The following is a 10,000-nucleotide window of genomic DNA, read 5'->3' on the forward strand; positions in this document are numbered from 1 at the left end:
GGGTGCTGCCTGGCCCCGTCTCAGCATGGCCAGACCTCGCGGGGGCCTGCCTGAGCAAACTCGGAGGAAAAGGCCCATCGGCAAGGGGGCTAAGCAGCAGGTGCGTACCCAGGCCCCTGGGGGCCCCGGCGGGAGGGCCCGGGTCCTGCCTTCCCCTGATTCAGAATCGCCAGACCACACGGAGGTCTGACTGACCCTCTCCCTAGTAATCCGGAGGAAAATTACCCCCCTTTCTTGTAATCCGTGCACTAGAGGTGACAGAGGGGACCCAAGGCGCAAAAGTACCCGACCTCCTGGAGCCCTCGCTGGGATCCGGGAGGCAAATGGCACCTCATCGGGACTTCCAGGGAAGTTCGGCCATCTGGTCGCCCCCATTGGAAAGCATTGCGGGTGACCAGATGGCCGAGGCGATCCGGGCGACCAGATGGCCGAGGGGAGAGGGGCGACCAGATGGCCGAGGGGATACGGGCGACCAGATGGCCGAGGGGATCCGGGCGACCAGATGGCCGGGCACGAAAGGGACGCCATCTGGTCGCCCCGTGCCCCGACGAAGGAGGGAGCGGGCGCCCTGGGGCATGGCGGGCCGGAGGCCCGGGGCCCCAGCCGGGCCACAGCCATGGAGGCTCCGACCCGGGAGGCCCTAGCCACTGCTCCTGAACCCAGCCAAGCAAGGGGAGGCTCCCCGGGCACATCGGAACCCCTTCCCGGGCCCTTGGCAGTGCGGCAGGCTGGGAGACAGGGCCCAGGGCCGGAGCACCCGACCCGGGGCCCGGCCGGGCCCCTGGACGCAGCCGGGGCTCCCAAGCCCGGAGGTGCATGGGACGCCTCCCCGGTCCCTCCGGACCCCGTCCCGGGCACCCTGCCACGCAGCAGGACCAAGGACAGAGCCCGGGGTGGGGAGGCCGCCCTCCCCGGGCCCTCAGGGGCCCTAGCCACTGCTCCTGAACCCAGCCAAGCAAGGGGAGGCTCCCCGGGCACACCGGAACCCCTTCCCGGGCCCTTGGCAGTGCGGCAGGCTGGGAGACAGGGCCCAGGGCCGTGGCACCCGACCCGGGGCCCGGCCGGGCCCCTGGACCCAGCCTGGGCTCCCAAGCCCGGAGGCGCAGGGGGAAGCCTCCCCGGGCCCTCCAGGACCCCGTCCCGGGCACCCTGCCACGCAGCAGGACCAAGGACAGCGCCCGGGATGGGGAGGCCGGCCTCCCCTGGACCTCAGGCCTCAGGCCTTCCATGTAAGCCCGGCAATCTGGTCGCCCCATTGGAAAGCATTGCGCGCTACTATTGCAAACACATTATCTACCGGACTTGCTCTAGATGGCGCTCCAACATAAGGAATGTACCAACACCTTCCCTACTGGAATCGTGACGAGCTGGAGCCGTCATTAGCACTGAAGGGGCTAGTATATCAACACTTTCCCTCCTGTTGCGCAGGTTGGAGTTTGAAAAATAGATTGTATTATGCCTTTAGTTCGTGTGTCCTCTAGATCAAGTTGATCTACTGACTTGCGATGCCAAGGCATCTCGCTGTAAAGGAATGCGATGTCACAGCATGCATTTGTGCATTCGAATAGATGGCCGCCTATAACCCCTTCGCTGCGGCGGGTTTTCAAATGGGTTTGGGCATGGAGCTGCGGTGCTCATGATGGAGCTCCTGGACCCAGCCAAGCAAGGGGAGGCTCCCCGGGCACAACAGAACCCCGTCCCGGGCTTTGGCAGTGCGGCAGGCCGGGGGATGAGGGGAACCCAACCCGGGCCCCTGGCCCCATCTGGGAGCCCGGAGGCACTAGGGACGCCTCCCCGGTCCCTCCGGACCCCGTACCGGGCACAGAGCCCGGGGTGGGGAGGCCGCCCTCCCCCCGGGCCCCTAGGGGCCCCGGACAGAGCTCCTGAACCCAGACAAGCAAGGGGAGGCTCCCCGGGCACAACGGAACCCCTTCCTAGGCCCTTGGCAGTGCGGTAGGCTGGGAGACAGGGACCAGGGCCGGAGCACCCGACCCGGGGCCCGGCCGGGCCCCTGGACCCAGCCGGGGCTCCCAAGCCCGGAGGTGCATGGGACGCCTCCCCGGACCCATGGAGCCCGTCCTGGGCATTGAGCCATGCCGTCGGCCTGGAGGTGGGTGCCCTGGACGCCCGGGGGAGGCCTGCCCGGGACCCGTGGAGCCCTTCCCGGGTACTTTGCCAATGCCGTTGGCCTCATGGAGATGGTTGCCCCGGACGCGTCCGGGGGAGGCCTGCGCGGGACCCATGGAGCCCGTCCTGGGCATTGAGCCATGCCGTTGGCCTGGAGATGGGAGCCCCGGACGCCCGGGGGAGGACTGCCCGGTACCCGTGGATCCCGTCCTGGGCTCTTTGACATGCCGTCGGCCTGGAGGTGGGAGCCCCGGACGCCCGGGAGCGGGCTGCCCGGGACCCATGGAGCCCGTCCTGGACACTTTGACATGCCGTCGGCCTGGAGGAGGGTGCCCGGGACGCCCGTGGGAAGCCTGGTCGGGACCCGTGGAGCCCTTCCCGGGTACTTTGCCAATGCCGTTGGCCTCATGGAGATGGGTGCCCCGGATGCCCGGGGGAGGACTGCCCTGTACCCGTGGAGCCCTTTCCGGGTAATTTGCAACGCCGTTGGCCTCCTGGAGATGTGTGCCCCGAACGCCCGGGGGGAGGGCTGCCCGGGGCCCGTGGAGCCCGCCCTGGGCACTTTGACATGCCGTCGTCCTGGAGGTGGGAGCCCCGGACGCCCGGGGGAGGGCTGCCCGGGACCCATGGAGCCCTTCCCGGTTACTCTGCCATCCCGTTGGCCTCCTGGAGATGGGTGCCCCGGACGCCCGGGGGAGGTCTGTCCGGGGCCCATGGAGCCCGTCCTGGGCAGTGTGACATGCCGTCGGCCTGGAGGTGGGAGCCCCGGACGCCCGGGGGAAGGCTGCCCGGGACCCGTGGAGCCCTTCCCGGGTACTTTGTCATCCCGTTGGCCTCCTGGAGATGGGTGCCCCGGACGCCCGGGGGAGGTCTGTCCGGGGCCCATGGAGCCCGTCCTGGGCAGTGTGACATGCCGTCGGCCTGGAGGTGGGAGCCCCGGGCGCCCGGGGGGGAAGGCTGCCCGGGACCCGTGGAGCCCTTCCCGGGTACTTTGCCATCCCATTGGCCTCCTGGAGATGGGTGCCCCGGACGCCCAGGGGCGGGCTGTCCGGGACACGTGGAGCCCGTCCTGGGCATTGAGCCATGCCGTTGGCCCGGAGAATGGAGCCCCCAGACGCCCGGGGGAGGTGTTGCCCAGGCATATCTCATCTGGTCCCCCGGGCAGAGAACCACCAGCCCTGGAGGGGTGTCCGGGCGTACCCTGTCCATAGTAATCCGGAGGGAAATTACCCCCCTTTCTTGCAATCCGTGCACGCGAGGTGACAGAGGGGACCCAAGGCGTAAAAGAACCCGACCTCATGGAGCCCTAGCTGGGATCCGGGAGGCGAATGGCACCTCATCGGGACTTCCAGGGAAGCCCGGCCATCTGGTCGCCCCATTGGAAAGCATCGCGGGCGACCAGATGGCCGGGATCGAAAGGACTCCCAGCTCCCCATCCATCCCAAGCCTTCGCGGTAGGGTTCCTGACTGCCTGCCCACGCAAGGTCAGGGCTCTTGGACCCCGGCTGGGCCTCAGGCGCAGGTTGGACCACCGGAGCTCTAGGGCCCGGACGACCTGGGGGAGGAATGCCCGGGACCCGTGGAGCCCGTCCTGGGTACTTTGACATGCCGCTGGCCTGGAGGTGGGTGCCCCGGACGCCCGGGGGGAAGCTGCCCGGGACCCATGGAGCCCGTCCTGGGTACTTTGACATTCCGTCGGCCTGGAGGTGGGAGCCCCGGACGCCCGGTGGGGGAGGTCTGCCCAGGACCCATGGAGCCCATCCTGGGTACTTTGCCAATGCCGTTGGCCTCATGGAGATGGGTGTCCCGGACGCCCGGGGGAGGACTGTCCCGAACTCATGGAGCCCGTCCTGGGCACTTTGACATGCCGTCGGCCTGGAGGTGGGAGCCCCGGACGCCCGGGGGAGGGCTGCCCGGGACCCATGGAGCCCTTCCCGGTTACTCTGCCATCCCGTTGGCCTCCTGGAGATGGGTGCCCCGGACGCCCGGGGGAGGTCTGTCCGGGGCCCATGGAGCCCGTCCTGGGCAGTTTGACATGCCGTCTGCCTGGAGGTGGGAGCCCCGGACGCCGGGGGGAAGGCTGCCCGGGACCCGTGGAGCCCTTCCCGGGTACTTTGCCATCCCGTTGGCCTCCTGGAGATGGTTGCCCCGGACGCCCGGGGGAGGTCTGTCCGGGGCCCATGGAGCCCGTCCTGGGCAGTGTGACATGCCTTCGGCCTGGAGGTGGGAGCCCCGGACGCCCGGGGGGGAAGGCTGCCCGGGACCCGTGGAGCCCTTCCCGGGTACTTTGCCATCCCTTTGGCCTCCTGGAGATGGGTGCCCCGGACGCCCAGGGGAGGTCTGTCCGGGACACGTGGAGCCCGTCCTGGGCATTGAGCCATGCCGTTGGCCCGGAGAATGGAGCCCCCAGACGCCCGGGGGAGGTGTTGCCCAGGCATATCTCATCTGGTCCCCCGGGCAGAGAACCACCAGCCCTGGAGGGGTGTCCGGGCGTACCCTGCCCCTAGTAATCCGGAGGGAAATTACCCCCCTTTCTTGCAATCCGTGCACGCGAGGTGACAGAGGGGACCCAAGGCATAAAAGAACCCGACCTCATGGAGCCCTAGCTGGGATCCGGGAGGCGAATGGCATCTCATCTGGACTTCCAGGGAAGCCCGGCCATCTGGTCGCCCCATTGGAAAGCATCGCGGGCGACCAGATGGCCGGGATCGAAAGGACTCCCAGCTCCCCATCCATCCCAAGCCTTCGCGGTAGGGTTCCTGACTGCCTGCCCATGCAAGGCCGGGCTCTTGGACCCCGGCTGGGCCTCAGGTGCAGGTTCGACCACCGGAGCTCTAGGGCCCGGACGACCTGGGGGAGGAATGCCCGGGACCCGTGGAGCCCGTCCTGGGTACTTTGACATGCCGTCGGCCTGGAGGTGGGTGCCCCGGACGCCCGGGGGAAGCTGCCCGGGACCCATGGAGCCTGTCCTGGGTACTTTGACATTCCGTCGGCCTGGAGGTGGGAGCCCCGGACGCCCGGGTGGAGGTCTGCCCGGGACCCATGGAGCCCGTCCTGGGTACTTTGCCAATGCCGTTGGCCTCATGGAGATGGGTGCCCCGGACGCCCGGGGGAGGTCTACCCGGGACCCATGGAGCCCTTCCCGGGTACTTTGCCAATGCCGTTGGCCTCATGGAGATGGTTGCCCCGGACGCGTCCGGGGGAGGCCTGCGCGGGACCCATGGAGCCCGTCCTGGGCATTGAGCCATGCCGTTGGCCTGGAGATGGGAGCCCCGGACGCCCGGGGGAGGACTGCCCGGTACCCGTGGATCCCGTCCTGGGCTCTTTGACATGCCGTCGGCCTGGAGGTGGGAACCCCGGACGCCCGGGAGCGGGCTGCCCGGGACCCATGGAGCCCGTCCTGGACACTTTGACATGCCGTCGGCCTGGAGGAGGGTGCCCGGGACGCCCGTGGGAAGCCTGGTCGGGACCCGTGGAGCCCTTCCCGGGTACTTTGCCAATGCCGTTGGCCTCATGGAGATGGGTGCCCCGGATGCCCGGGGGAGGACTGCCCGGTACCCGTGGAGCCCTTTCCGGGTACTTTGCAACGCCGTTGGCCTCCTGGAGATGTGTGCCCCGAACGCCCGGGGGGAGGGCTGCCCGGGGCCTGTGGAGCCCGCCCTGGGCACTTTGACATGCCGTCGTCCTGGAGGTGGGAGCCCCGGACGCCCGGGGGAGGGCTGCCCGGGACCCATGGAGCCCTTCCCGGTTACTCTGCCATCCCGTTGGCCTCCTGGAGATGGGTGCCCCGGACGCCCGGGGGAGGTCTGTCCGGGGCCCATGGAGCCCGTCCTGGGCAGTGTGACATGCCGTCGGCCTGGAGGTGGGAGCCCCGGACGCCCGGGGGAGGGCTGCCCGGGACCCATGGAGCCCTTCCCGGTTACTCTGCCATCCCGTTGGCCTCCTGGAGATGGGTGCCCCGGACGCCCGGGGGAGGTCTGTCCGGGGCCCATGGAGCCCGTCCTGGGCAGTGTGACATGCCGTCGGCCTGGAGGTGGGAGCCCCGGACGCCGGGGGGAAGGCTGCCCGGGACCCGTGGAGCCCTTCCCGGGTACTTTGCCATCCCGTTGGCCTCCTGGAGATGGTTGCCCCGGACGCCCGGGGGAGGTCTGTCCGGGGCCCATGGAGCCCGTCCTGGGCAGTGTGACATGCCGTCGGCCTGGAGGTGGGAGCCCCGGACGCCCGGGGGGGAAGGCCGCCCGGGACCCGTGGAGCCCTTCCCGGGTACTTTGCCATCCCTTTGGCCTCCTGGAGATGGGTGCCCCGGACGCCCAGGGGAGGTCTGTCCGGGACACGTGGAGCCCGTCCTGGGCATTGAGCCATGCCGTTGGCCCGGAGAATGGAGCCCCCAGACGCCCGGGGGAGGTGTTGCCCAGGCATATCTCATCTGGTCCCCCGGGCAGAGAACCACCAGCCCTGGAGGGGTGTCCGGGCGTACCCTGCCCCTAGTAATCCGGAGGGAAATTACCCCCCTTTCTTGCAATCCGTGCACGCGAGGTGACAGAGGGGACCCAAGGCATAAAAGAACCCGACCTCATGGAGCCCTAGCTGGGATCCGGGAGGCGAATGGCATCTCATCGGGACTTCCAGGGAAGCCCGGCCATCTGGTCGCCCCATTGGAAAGCATCGCGGGAGACCAGATGGCCGGGATCGAAAGGACTCCCAGCTCCCCATCCATCCCAAGCCTTCGCGGTAGGGTTCCTGACTGCCTGCCCATGCAAGGCAGGGCTCTTGGACCCCGGCTGGGCCTCAGGTGCAGGTTCGACCACCGGAGCTCTAGGGCCCGGACGACTTGGGGGAGGAATGCCCGGGACCCGTGGAGCCCGTCCTGGGTACTTTGACATGCCGTCGGCCTGGAGGTGGGTGCCCCGGACGCCCGGGGGAAGCTGCCCGGGACCCATGGAGCCTGTCCTGGGTACTTTGACATTCCGTCGGCCTGGAGGTGGGAGCCCCGGACGCCCGGGTGGAGGTCTGCCCGGGACCCATGGAGCCCGTCCCGGGTACTTTGCTAATGCCGTTGGCCTCATGGAGATGGGTGCCCCGGACGCCCGGGGGAGGTCTGCCCGGGACCCATGGAGCCCTTCCCGGGTACTTTGCCAATGCCGTTGGCCTCATGGAGATGGGTGCCCCGGACGCCCGGGGGAGGTCTGCCCGGGACCCATGGAGCCCGTCCTGGGTACTTTGCCAATGCCGTTGGCCTCATGGAGATGGGTGCCCCGGATGCCCGGGGGAGGTCTACCCGGGACCCATGGAGCCCTTCCCGGGTACTTTGCCAATGCCGTTGGCCTCATGGAGATGGGTGCCCCGCACGCCCGGGGGGAGGTCTGCCCGGGACCCATGGAGCCCGTCCTGGGTACTTTGCCAATGCAGTTGGCCTCATGGAGATGGGTGCCCCGGATGCCCGGGGGAGGTCTACCCGGGACCCATGGAGCCCTTCCCGGGTACTTTGCCAATGCCGTTGGCCTCATGGAGATGGGTGCCCCGGATGCCCGGGGGAGGTCTGCCCGGGACCCACGGAGCCCGTCCTGGGCACTTTGACATGCCGTCGGCCTGGAGGAGGGTGCCCGGGACGCCCGTGGGAAGCCTGGTCGGGACCCGTGGAGCCCTTCCCGGGTACTTTGCCAATGCCGTTGGCCTCATGGAGATGGGTGCCCCGGATGCCCGGGGGAGGACTGCCCTGTACCCGTGGAGCCCTTTCCGGGTACTTTGCAACGCCGTTGGCCTCCTGGAGATGTGTGCCCCGAACGCCCGGGGGGAGGGCTGCCCGGGGCCCGTGGAGCCCGCCCTGGGCACTTTGACATGCCGTCGTCCTGGAGGTGGGAGCCCCGGACGCCCGGGGGAGGGCTGCCCGGGGCCCATGGAGCCCTTCCCGGTTACTCTGCCATCTCGTTGGCCTCCTGGAGATGGGTGCCCCGGACGCCCGGGGGAGGTCTGTCCGGGGCCCATGGAGCCCGTCCTGGGCAGTGTGACATGCCGTCGGCCTGGAGGTGGGAGCCCCGGACGCCCGGGGGAAGGCTGCCCGGGACCCGTGGAGCCCTTCCCGGGTACTTTGCCATCCCGTTGGCCTCCTGGAGATGGGTGCCCCGGACGCCCGGGGGAGGTCTGTCCGGGGCCCATGGAGCCCGTCCTGGGCAGTGTGACATGCCGTCGGCCTGGAGGTGGGAGCCCCGGGCACCCGGGGGGGAAGGCTGCCCGGGACCCGTGGAGCCCTTCCCGGGTACTTTGCCATCCCATTGGCCTCCTGGAGGTGGGAGCCCCGGGCGCCCGGGGGGGAAGGCTGCCCGGGACCCGTGGAGCCCTTCCCGGGTACTTTGCAATCCCATTGGCCTCCTGGAGATGGGAGCCCCCAGACGCCCGGGGGAGGTGTTGCCCAGGCATATCTCATCTGGTCCCCCGGGCAGAGAACCACCAGCCCTGGAGGTGTGTCCGGGCGTACCCTGTCCATAGTAATCCGGAGGCGAGGTGACAGAGGGGACCCAAGGCGTAAAAGAACCCGACCTCATGGAGCCCTAGCTGGGATCCGGGAGGCGAATGGCACCTCATCGGGACTTCCAGGGAAGCCCGGCCATCTGGTCGCCCCATTGGAAAGCATCGCGGGCGACCAGATGGCCGGGATCGAAAGGACTCCCAGCTCCCCATCCATCCCAAGCCTTCGCGGTAGGGTTCCTGACTGCCTGCCCACGCAAGGTCAGGGCTCTTGGACCCTGGCTGGGCCTCAGGCGCAGGTTGGACCACCGGAGCTCTAGGGCCCGGACGACCTGGGGGAGGAATGCCCGGGACCCGTTGAGCCCGTCCTGGGTACTTTGACATGCCGCTGGCCTGGAGGTGGGTGCCCCGGACGCCCGGGGGGAAGCTGCCCGGGACCCATGGAGCCCGTCCTGGGTACTTTGACATTCCGTCGGCCTGGAGGTGGGAGCCCCGGACGCCCGGTGGGGGAGGTCTGCCCAGGACCCATGGAGCCCATCCTGGGTACTTTGCCAATGCCGTTGGTCTCATGGAGATGGGTGTCCCGGACGCCCGGGGGAGGACTGTCCCGGACTCATGGAGCCCGTCCTGGGCACTTTGACATGCCGTCGGCCTGGAGGTGGGAGCCCCGGACGCCCGGGGGAGGGCTGCCCGGGACCCATGGAGCCCTTCCCGGTTACTCTGCCATCCCGTTGGCCTCCTGGAGATGGGTGCCCCGGACGCCCGGGGGAGGTCTGTCCGGGGCCCATGGAGCCCGTCCTGGGCAGTGTGACATGCCGTCGGCCTGGAGGTGGGAGCCCCGGACCCTGGGGGGAAGGCTGCCCGGGACCCGTGGAGCCCTTCCCGGGTACTTTGCCATCCCGTTGGCCTCCTGGAGATGGTTGCCCCGGACGCCCGGGGGAGGTCTGTCCGGGGCCCATGGAGCCCGTCCTGGGCAGTGTGACATGCCGTCGGCCTGGAGGTGGGAGCCCCGGACGCCCGGGGGGGAAGGCTGCCCGGGACCCGTGGAGCCCTTCCCGGGTACTTTGCCATCCCTTTGGCCTCCTGGAGATGGGTGCCCCGGACGCCCAGGGGAGGTCTGTCCGGGACACGTGGAGCCCGTCCTGGGCATTGAGCCATGCCGTTGGCCCGGAGAATGGAGCCCCCAGACGCCCGGGGGAGGTGTTGCCCAGGCATATCTCATCTGGTCCCCCGGGCAGAGAACCACCAGCCCTGGAGGGGTGTCCGGGCGTACCCTGCCCCTAGTAATCCGGAGGGAAATTACCCCCCTTTCTTGCAATCCGTGTACGCGAGGTGACAGAGGGGACCCAAGGCATAAAAGAACCCGACCTCATGGAGCCCTAGCTGGGATCCGGGAGGCGAATGGCAT

This window comes from Lissotriton helveticus, chromosome 5_1 (assembly GCF_964261635.1).
Source record: "Lissotriton helveticus chromosome 5_1, aLisHel1.1, whole genome shotgun sequence".
Classification (NCBI taxonomy): domain Eukaryota; kingdom Metazoa; phylum Chordata; class Amphibia; order Caudata; family Salamandridae; genus Lissotriton; species Lissotriton helveticus.